General features: G+C 38.7%; 1 protein-coding gene across 2 annotated transcripts in view; it reads right to left on the bottom strand.

Annotated features, from left to right (window-relative positions):
- Nucleotides 1-11,592, bottom strand: part of POLQ (DNA polymerase theta) — a 162,584-nt gene that overhangs the window by 63,371 nt on the left and 87,621 nt on the right. The gene's annotated exons all lie outside the window — the stretch shown is intronic.

Below are 11,592 nucleotides of genomic sequence, written 5' to 3'. Positions count from 1 at the left end.
CATTCTATGTCAACTGGTAAGAGTGATGTACAAAAATAAATCACCAGGAGATGGGTGGTTCTGTAATTTTTAAATAGTATTATTAGAGAAGGCCTCACCAAGATCCATTAAACAGAAACCATTTAAAATAGTGTCATAAAACTTTCATTAAAAACAAATCCTATGTAATATGAACTCTGGACAAAATAATTGAAGGAACTGGATAGTGACCAAAAGGAGAAACTGAAACCTGGAGTTTACTGATAGGCAAAATTTGAAAAAGAGCTCAGAATAACTGCAAGAGATAAAAAACCATCGGAGAAAGTCTGGATTTGAGAGATCCAAAGAAGCAGAACCCCAAATTCTTCATATAAATTTTTTTCCCAATTTATTTATTTTCAGAAAAACAGTATTCATTATTTTTTCACCACACCCAGTGCTCCATGCAAGCTGTGCCCTCTATAATACCCACCACCTGGTACTCCAACCTCCCACACCCCCGCCACTTCAAACCCCTCAGACTGTTTTTCAGAGTCCATAGTCTCTCATGGTTCACCTCCCCTTCCAATTTACCCAAATTCCCTACTACTCTCTAACGCCCCTTGTCCTCCATGCTATTGGTTATGTCCCACAAATGAGTGAAACCATATGATAATTGACTCTCTCTGCTTGACTTATTTCACTCAGCATAATCTCTTCCAGTCCCATCCATGTTGCTACAAAAGTTGGATATTCGTCCTTTCTGATGGAGGCATAATACTCCATAGTGTATATGGACCACATCTTCCTTATCCATTCATCCGTTGAAGGGCATCTTGGTTCTTTCCATAGTTTGGCGACCGTGGCCATTGCTGCTATAAACATTGGGGTACAGATGGCCCTTCTTTTCACGACATCTGTGTCTTTGGGGTAAATACCCAGGAGTGCAATTGCAGGGTCGTAGGGAAGCTCTATTTTTAATTTCTTGAGGAATCTCCACACTGTTCTCCAAAGAGGCTGCACCAACTTGCATTCCCACCAACAGTGTAAGAGGGTTCCCCTTTCTCCACATCCTCTCCAACACATGTTGTTTCCTGTTTTGTTAATTTTGGCCATTCTAACTGGTGTAAGGTGATATCTCAATGTGGTTTTAATTTGAATCTCCCTGAGGGCTAATGATGATGAGCATTTTTTCATGTGTCTGATAGCCATTTGTATTTCTTGATTGGAGAAGTGTCTGTTCATATCTTCTGCCCATTTTTTGATGTGTTTGTCTGTTTCGTGTGGGTTGAGTTTGAGGAGTTCATTATAGATCCTGGATATCAACCTTTTGTCTGTACTGTCATTTGCAAATATCTTCTCCCATACCGTGGGTTGCCTCTTTGTTTTTTTGACTGTTTCCTTTGCTGTGCAGAGGTAAAGGATCTATACTTGAGGAACTATAGAACACTCATGAAAGAAATTGAAGAAGACACAAAAAGATGGAAGACCATTCCATGCTCTTGGATCAGAAGAATAAACATTGTTAAAATGTCTATACTGCCTAGAGCAATCTATACTTTTAATGCCATTCCGATCAAAATTCCACCGGCATTCTTCAAAGAGCTGGAGCAAATAATCCTAAAATTTGTATGGAATCAGAAGAGACCCCGAATCGCTAAGGAAATGTTGAAAAACAAAAATAAAGCTGGCGGCATCACCTTACCTGATTTCAAGCTTTATTACAAAGCTGTGATCACCAAGACAGCATGGTACTGGCATAAAAACAGACACATAGACCAGTGGAACAGAGTAGAGAGCCCTGATATGGACCCTCAACTCTATGGTCAATTAATCTTTGACAAAACAGGAAAAAAGACAGTCTCTTCAATAAATGGTGCTGGGAAAACTGGACAGCTATATGGAGAAGAATGAAACTCGACCATTCTCTTACACCGTACACAAAGATCAACTCAAAATGGATAAAAGACCTCAAATGGATAAAAGATCAACTCAAAATGGATAAAAGACCTCAAATGGATAGTGATGATGAACATTTTTTCATGTGTCTGATAGCCATTTGTATGTCTTCATTGGAGAAGTCTCTGTTCATATCTTCTGCCCATTTTTTGATATGATTGTCTGTTTTGTGTGTGTTTTGCATTCCTGGGTATTTACCCCAAAGATACAGATGTAGTGAAAAGAAGGGCCATCTGTACCCCAATGTTTATAGCAGCAATGGCCACAGTCGCCAAACTGGGAAGAACCAAGATGCCCTTCAATGGACGAACAGATAAGGAAGATGTGGTCCATATACACTATGGAGTATTATGCCTCCATCAGAAAGGACGAATACCCAACATTTGTAGCAACATGGACGGGACTGGAAGAGATTATGCTGAGTGAAATAAGTCAAGCAGAGAGAGTCAATTATCATATGGTTTCACTTATTTGTGGAGCATAACAAATACCATGGAGGACATAGGGAGTTAGAGGAGAAGGGAGTTGGGGGAAATTGGAAGGGGAGGTGAACCATGAGAGACTATGGACTCTAAAAAACAATCTGAGGGGTTTGAAGTGGCAGGGGGGGTGGGAGGTTGGGGTACCAGGTGGTGGGTATTATAGAGGGCACGGCTTGCATGGAGCACTGGGTGTGGTGAAAAAATAATGAATACTGTTATGCTGAAAATAAATTTAAAAAAAATGTGAAGAGGGATAAATAATCTATTAAAAGAAAGATTTCAATTTGGATCAGAAAGTGAAAGGTAATTACATCTCAGTGCGGTACATAAAAGGTTTATCTAAAACAAATTGATTCTAAAAGACTAAAACTAAAGGGTTGGGCAAAAAAATTTCTAGACAAACGGAAGCAAGAAGAAAGCAGTGAGGGACAGACTGCATTAAACAAAAAAGGGTAAAATTTACTGCTAAAAACACCAATCATAATAAAGATAACATGACAATCAGTTATATGTACTATGAATAAGTACACATCAAATAACAAGCAATACTTTTTTTAGAAAGATTTTATTTATTTATTTGACAGGCAGAGATCACAAGTAGGCAGAGAGGCAGGCAGAGAGAGAAAGGAGGAAGCAGGCTCCCTGCTGAGCAGAGAGTCCAATGTGGGGCTCGATCCCAGGACCCTGGGATCATGACCTGAGCCAAAGGCACAGGCTTTAACTTACTGAGCCACCCAGGCGCCCCAACAAGCAATACTTTAATGAAGCAAAGACAAGAGATACAAAGAGACAGAGAGAAATATATTAACAATTAGAGGACTTCAGTAAACCATTCTTATTAAAAGACAGATGAAATGTTGAGGAGGGGAATAAATAAAAATAAAGAAGACCTAATGAACATAACCAGTAAAGCAGACTTTATGAATATACCTCAAACATTTTACCTTTATAATAGAAAACACATTTAGTTTGTATTAGTCATGTATTAGGTCACAAAGAAAACATCAGTGATTTCCATAAAGTATATGTGTTACAAACAACACTATTAGATTTCAGTGCAGTAAGACTAGAAGTCACTTAACAAAATTAAATAAACAGAAAGCACTTCCACCTGGGCAAGAGAGGGAAAACGTGAAAATTACATAATTTCTAACAAATAAAATGAAAACCTCTATATATCACACTGCCTGTGAAGTATACTTAAAATAGAGACCACAGGAAAATTCACAGTACTGAATTCATAGTACTACACTAAAAACAGTATTTATCAGTAAAAACATAAGTCAACAAATTCCTAGTTCAACAAAATACTAGAAAAACTACAACAAAATAAAAAAGAAGCAGGAAGAATGAAATGTAATATTAAAAGAAGAAATTAATAAGGTATATTTTTAAAAAATATCCCCAATAGGCCAGAGGAACCAAGATGGTGGAGTAGTAGCAGACTGAGTGACACCAGGTCGCAGGAGTTCAGCTAACTAGTTATCAAACCATTCCAAACATCTACAAACCTAAGAGATCGAAGAGAAGAAGAACAGCAATTCTAGAAACAGAAAATCGACCACTTTCTGAAAGGTAGGATGTGCAGAGGAGTAAATCTGAGGTGACAGGAAGATAGAATGCAGGGGAAGAGGTGGTCTCCCAGCAAGCAACAGAGCACAAAATTCGAACTTTTAAAAGTCTGCTCCACTGAGGGACATCGCTCCAGAAGCTAAGTGGGGGTGGAAACCTCACAGGGACAGTGTGGTTTCAAGTTCCATGGGGTCTGCATATATTGGTGTCTGAGTGTAGCAGAGCTCACAGGTAACAGAGTGGGAAAGCCAACTACAAGGATGGAGTCAAAGAGTGAGCTTTCAGCTCAGGATTACTTTAAACTGTGATCTGTGGCACAATCAGGCCACTGCTTTTTGAGTCGGAACCCCACAAGTGGCAGATCCGGGGAAACCCACCTTCATCTGCCAGAAGAGCAGAGCAACAAGAATCTGTTGGGTTTGGAGACTTCAAACAGGGCTGTGTGCGGGAGACAGAAATGCTCAGTCACAGGCCAGATGAGCCTGAGTGCAGCTGGGGACCAGGGAGATGGGAGTGATTGAGTGCTTTTCTCTGAGGGCACACTGAGGAATGGGGCCCCGAGCTCTCGGCTCCTCTAAGCCAGAAACTGGGAGGCCGCCATTTTCATTCCCGTCCTCCAGAGCTCTACGGAAAGCGTTCAGGGGACAAAAGCTCCAGAGAGCGAACCTGAGCAGATTATTTAGCCTAGCCCCTGGCAAGGGTGGCGCAATTCCGCCTTGGGCAAAGACATTTGAGAATCACTACAACAGGCCCCTCCCCCACAGAAGATCAGCAAGAACATCCAGCCAAGACCAAGCTCACTGATCAAGGATAAGAGCAGAATTCCAGAGGAGGGGAAAGCAAAGCATGGAATTCATGGCTTTTTCTCCATGATTCTTTAGTCTTGCAAAGCAAATTAGTTTATTTTTTTCTTTTTTTAATTTTTCAGCTTTTACTCTTTCCTCTTTTAACGTTTCTTAACTAGTTTATCTTAATAATACCTTTCTAAAAAAGAAAATCTTTTTAAATTTCATTATTATAGTCATATTTATCCTTTATTTTATCTAACTTTATTTTTTGTATACATATAGGGTTGTTTCTTCTAAAAAAATTTTAGGATACAATTTCTTCTAATAGATCAAAATATACCCTAAATCTAGCACAGGGCTTTGTTCTAGTCTCCAGGCTGAGCAAATTTCTCTCCATTTTCTTTTTCTTTCTTTTTCCAACCAACTTATCAATTACGTTTTTAGAATTTTTTAAAAATTTTCATATTCCGTCCCTTCATTGTGTTTACCCTTATTTTTGTATATAAATATATAAGTCCTTCTTTAATATTATGGGAGGTAATTTCTTCTAAGAGTCCAAAATACACCCACAATCAAGTCGGTGGCTCAGTTCTATTCACCAGTCTAATATATATATATTTTTAAAAACTTTTTTTTAAAGATTTTATTTATTTATTTGAGAGAGAGACAGTGAGAGAGAGCATGAGCGAGGAGAAGGTCAGAGGGAGAAGCAGACTCCCCATGGAGCTGGGAGCCTGATGTGGGACTCGATCCCGGGACTCCGGGATCATGACCTGAGCCAAAGGCAGTCGTCCAACCAACTGAGCCACCCAGGCGTCCCTATTTTTAAAAACTTTTTAAAATCCTTTTTAAACTTCCTTTTACCTCCTTTCTTTTCCCCCCAATTTGGGGTCTCTTCTGATTTGGTTAGTGTACATTTTTCTGGGGTCTTTGCCGCCCTTATAGAATTTTATTCTCTCTTTCATATATTCTTATCCAGATAAAATGACAAGACGGATAACCGTACCAAAAAATAAAAAAAAAAAGAACAGGAGGCAGTACTGAAGACTAGGGACCTAATCAATACAGACATTGGTAATATGTCAGATCTAGAGGTCAGAATGATGATTCTCAAGGTGCTAGCTGGGTTTGAAAAAGGCATGGAAGATATTGGAGAAACCTTGTCTGGAGAAATAAAGGCCCTTTCTAGAGAAATAAAAGAACTAAAATCAAACCAAGTGAAAATCAAAAAAGCTATTAATAAAGTGCAATAAAAAATGGAGGTTGTTGCTGCTAGGATAAATGAGGCAGAAGAGAGAATTAGTGATATAGAAGATCAAATGATGGAGAATAAAGAAGCTGAGCAAAAGAGAGACAAAGAACTACTGGACCACGAGGGGAGAATTTAAGACATAAGTGATACCATCTGATGAAACAACGTTAGAATAATTGGGATTCCAGAAGAAGAAGAAAGAGAGAGGGGAACAGAAGGCATATTGGAGCAAACTAGTGTAGAGAATTTCCCTAATATGGCAAAGGGATCAGGCATCAGAATCCAAAAGGCAGAGAGAACCCCCCTCAAAATCAATAAAAATAAGTCCAACCTCATCATCTAATAGTAAAAACTTACAAGTCTTAGGGACAAAGAGAAAATTGTGAAAGCAGCCTGGGACAAGAAGTCTGTAACATACAATAGTAAAAATATTAGATTAGCAGCAGACTTATCCACAGAGACCTGGCAGGCCAGAAAGAACTGGAATGATATATGCAGAGCACTAAACGAGAAAACGTGCAGCCAAGAATACTATATCCAGCTAGGCTATCATTTTAGAAGGAGAGATAAAACGCTTCCAGGAAAAACAAAATATAAAAGAATTTGTAAACACCAAAGCAGCCCTACAGGAAATATTGAAAGGGTCCTCTAAACAAAGAGAGAACCTAAAAGTAGTAGACCAGAAAGGAACAGAGACAATAGACAGTAACAGTCACCTTACAGGCAATAGAGTGGCACTAAATTCAAATCTGTCAATAGTTACCCTGAATGTAAATGGGCTAAACACCCCAATCAAAAGACACAGGGTATCAGAATGGATAAAAAAAAACCCAAAACCCATCAATATGCTGTCTACAAGAAACTCATTTCAGACCCAAAGACACCTCCAGATTTAAAGTCCATGCTAATTGACATCAAAAGAAAGCTGGGGTGACAATTCCTACACCAGAAAAATTAGATTTTTTAAAAAAGATTTTATTCATTTATTTGACACAGAGAGATCACAAGAAGGCAGAGAGGCAGGTAGAGAGAGAGGGAGAAACAGGTTCCCCACCGAGCAGAGAGCCCGATGCTGGGCTCAATCCCAGGACCCTGAGACCCACTGAGACCCTTAACCCACTGAGCCACCCAGGTGCCCCAGGATAAATTAGATTTTAAGCCAAAGACTATAATAAGATATGAGGAAGGACACCATATCATACTTAAAGTGTCTCCCTACAAGATCTAACAATTTTAGATATCTATGTCCTAACATAGGAGCAGCCAACTATATAAACCAATTAATAACAAAATCAAAGAAACACATCGACAATAATACGATAACAGTAGGGGACTTTAACACCCCCTCACTGAAATGGACAGATTATCCAAGATCAACAAGGAAATAAAGGCCTTCTATGACACACTGGACCAGATGGACATCACAGATATATTCCGAACCTTCCATCCCAATGCAACAGAATACACATTCTTCTCTAGCATACATGGAACATTCTCCAGAATAGATCATATCCTAGGTTACAAATCAGGTCTCAGTCGGTACCAAAGGATCATTCCCTGCATATTTTCAGACCACAACGCTCTGAAGCTAAAACTCAATCACAAGAGGAAAGATGGAAAGAACACAAATATATGGAGGCTAAAGAGCATCCTACTAAAGAATGAATGGATCAACCAGGAAATTAAAGAAGAACTGAAAAAATTCATGGAAACAAATGATAATGAAAACACAACGGTTCAAAATCTGTGGGACACAGCAAAGACAGTCCTGAGAGGGAAATATATAGTGATACAAGCCTTTCTCAAGAAACAAGGTCTTAAATACACAACCTAACCCTACCCCTAAAGGAGCTGGAGAAAGAACAACAAAGAAAGTCTAAACCCAGCAGGAGAAGAGAAAAAATAAAGATCAGAGCAGTGGCGGGGGGGTGGGAGGTTGGGGTACCAGGTGGTGGGTATTATAGAGGGCTTGCATGGAGCACTGGGTGTGGTGAAAAAATAATGAATACTGTTTTTCTGAAAATAAATAAATTGGAAAAAAATTTAAAAAAAAGAAATCAATGAAACAGAAACCAAAAACAAACAAACAAACAAACACACACACACACACACAAACAAAAAACAAAAAACAAAAAACAAAACCAGTAGAACAAATCAATGAAACTGGGAGCTGGTTCTTTGAAATAATTAATAAGGTTCATAAACCCCTGGCCAGACTTATCAAAAAGAAAAGAGAAAGGACCCAAATAATAAAATCATTAAGGAAAGAGGAGAGATCACAACCAACACCAAAGAAATACAAACAATTATAAGAAATACAAACAATTATAAGAACATATTATGAGCAACTATACGCCAGCAAACTTGAGAATCTGGAAGAAATGGATGCATTCCTAGGGACATATATGTACTACCACAACTGACCCAGGAAGAAATAGAAAACCTGAACAGACCCATAACCAGTCAGGAGATTGAAGCAATCATCCAAAATCTCCCAAAAAAACAAGAGCCCAGGGCCAGATCCCTTCCCAGGGGAATTCTAGCAAACATTTAAAGAAGAATTAATACCTATTCTCCTGAAACTGTTCCAAAAAAAAATAGAAATGGAAGGAAAACTTCCAAACTCACTTTAGGAGGCCAGCATTACCTTGATCGCAAAACCAAAGATTCCATCAAAAAAGAGAATTACAGAACAATATCCTTGATGAACACAGCTGCAAAAATTCTCACCAAAATACTAGCCAATAGGATCCAACAGTACATTAAAAAAATTATTCACCATGACCAAGTGGGATTTATTCCAGGGCTGCAAGGTTGGTTCAACATCAGCAAATCAATCAATGTGATACAATGCATTGATAAAACAAAGAAGAAGAACCATATGATACTCTCAAGAGATGTTGAAAAAGCATTTGACAAAGTACAGCATCCTTTCTTGATCAATACTCTTCAAAGAGTAGGGATAGAGGGTACATACCTCAATATCATCAAAGCCATCTATGAAAAACCCACTGTGAATATCATTCTCAATGGAGAAAAACTGAGAGCTTTTCTGCTAAGGTCAGGAACACAGCAGGGATGTCCATTATCACCACTGCTATGCAACACAGTACTAGAAGTCCTACTCTCAGCAATCAGACAACAAAAAGAAATTAAAGGTATCCAAATCAGCAAAGAAGTCAAGCTATCACTCTTTGCAGCTGATATAATACTTTATGTGGAAAACCCAAAAGACTCCACCCGAAATATGCTAGAACTTGTACAGGAATTCAGTAAAGTGTCAGGATATAAAATCAATGCACAGAAATCAGTTAGGTTTCTATACACCATCAGCAAGATAGAAGAAGGGGAGAAAAATTAAGGAGTCAATTCCACTTACAATAGTACCCCAAATCATAAGATACCTAGGAATAAACCTAACCAAAGAGGCAAAGAATCTATACTCAGAAAACTATAAAGTACTCATGAAAAAAATTGAGGAAGACCCAAAGAAATGGAAAAACGTTCCATGCTCATGGATTGGAAGAACAAATACTGTGAAAATGCCTATGGTACCTAAAGCAATCTACACATTTAATGCAATCCCTATCAAAATACCATCATTTTTTTTCAAAGAAATGGAACAAATAATCCTAAAATTTATATGGAATCAGAAAAGACCTCAAATAGCCAGAGGAATGTTGAAAAAGAAAGCCAAAGTTGGTGGCATCACAATTCCAGAATTCAAGCTCTATTATAAAGCTGTCATCATCAAAACAGTATGGTACTGGCACAAAAATACATATACATCAATGAAACAGAGTAGAGAGCCCAGAAATAGGCCCTCAACTCTATGGTCAACTAATTTTTGACAAAGCAGGAAAGAACGTCTAATGGAAAAAAGACAGTCTCTTCAACAAATGGTGTTGGGAAAACTGGACAGCCACATGCAGAAAAATGAAAATGGACCATTTCCTTACACCACACACAAAATTAGACTCAAAATGGATAAAAGACCTCAATGTGAGAAAAGAATTCATCAAAATCCTTGAGAACACAGGCAGCAACCTCTACGACCTCAGCAACTTCTTCCTAGAAACATTGCCAAAGCCAAGGGAAGCAAGGGCGAAAATGAATTACTGGGACTTCATCAAGATCAAAAGCTTTGGCATAGCAAAAAAAAACAGTCAACAGAACCAAAAGACAACCGACAGAATGGGAGAAGATATTTGCAAATGACATATCAGATAAAGGGCTAGTATCCAAAATCTATAAAGAACTTAGCAAACTCAACACCCAAAGAACAAATAATCCAATCAAGAAATGGGCAGAGGTCATGAACAGACATTTCTGTAAAGAAGACATCTAGATGGCCAAAAGACACATGAAAAAGTTCTCAACATCATTCAGCATGAGGGAAATGCAAACCAAAACCACAATGAGATAGCAGTCAGAATGGCTAAAATTAACAAGTCAGGAAATGACAGATGTTGGTGTGGATGCAGAGAAATGGGAAACCTCTTACACTATTGGTGGGAATGCAAACTGGTGCAGCTCCTCTTGAAAACAGCATGGAGGTTACTCCAAAAGTTGATAATAGAGCTACTCTACGAACCAGCAATCGCACTACTGGGTATTTACCCTAAGGATACAAATGTAGTGATCTGAAGGGGCACATGCACCTGAATGCTTATAGCAGCAATGTCTACAATAGCCAAACTATGGAAAGAACCTAGATGTCCATCAACAGATGAACAGATAAAGAAGAGGTGGTATACACACACACACACACACACATACACACAGAGGAATACCATGCAGCCATCAAAAAATTGAAATCTTGGGGCGCCTGGGTGGCTCAGTGTGTTAAGCCGCTGCCTTCGGCTCAGGTTGTGATCTCAGGGTCCTGGGATCGAGTCCCGCATCGGGCTCTCTGCTCGGCAGGGAGCCGGCTTCCCTTCCTCTCTCTCTGCCTGCCTCTCTACCTACTTGTGATCTCTCTCTGTCAAATAAATAAATAAAATCTTAAAAAAAAAAATGAAATCTTGACATTTGCAACCACATGGATGGAACTAGAGGGTATTATGCTGAGCAAAATAAGTCAATTGGAGAAAGACAACTATCATATGATCTCCCTGAGATGAGGAATTTAAGAGGCAAAGTGGGGGTCTTGGGAGGTAGGGAAGGAAAAAATGAAACAAGATGGGATTGGGAGGGAGACAAACCATAAGAGACTTAATCTCACAAAAAAAACTGAGGGTTGCCAGGTGGAGGGGGGTAGGGAGAGGGTGGTTGGATTTTGGACATTAGGGAGCGTATGTGCTACAATGAGTGCTCTGAAGTGTGTAAGCCTAATAATTCACAGACCTGTACCCCTGGGGCTAATAATACATTATATGTTAATTAAAAAAAAAAGGAATGGTTGCCAAATATTCAAGAATCAAAAAAAAATTTGTCAAAAAAACACTGTCATGTTGTTTATTTTTTCTCTCCAATATTCCACTGCACATAAAAGATTGAATTTAAAGATACAAGGGAGGAAAAGTTTGTTACTTAGCTATGCAGTGCAAGAGTTTATATTAAAATTTAAACTTTTCATAAT

This window comes from Neovison vison, chromosome 6 (assembly GCF_020171115.1).
Source record: "Neovison vison isolate M4711 chromosome 6, ASM_NN_V1, whole genome shotgun sequence".
Taxonomy (NCBI): Eukaryota; Metazoa; Chordata; class Mammalia; order Carnivora; family Mustelidae; genus Neogale; species Neogale vison.
Note: the sequence above shows the minus strand (reverse complement) of the source record. Positions and strands in the feature narration are given on the sequence as shown.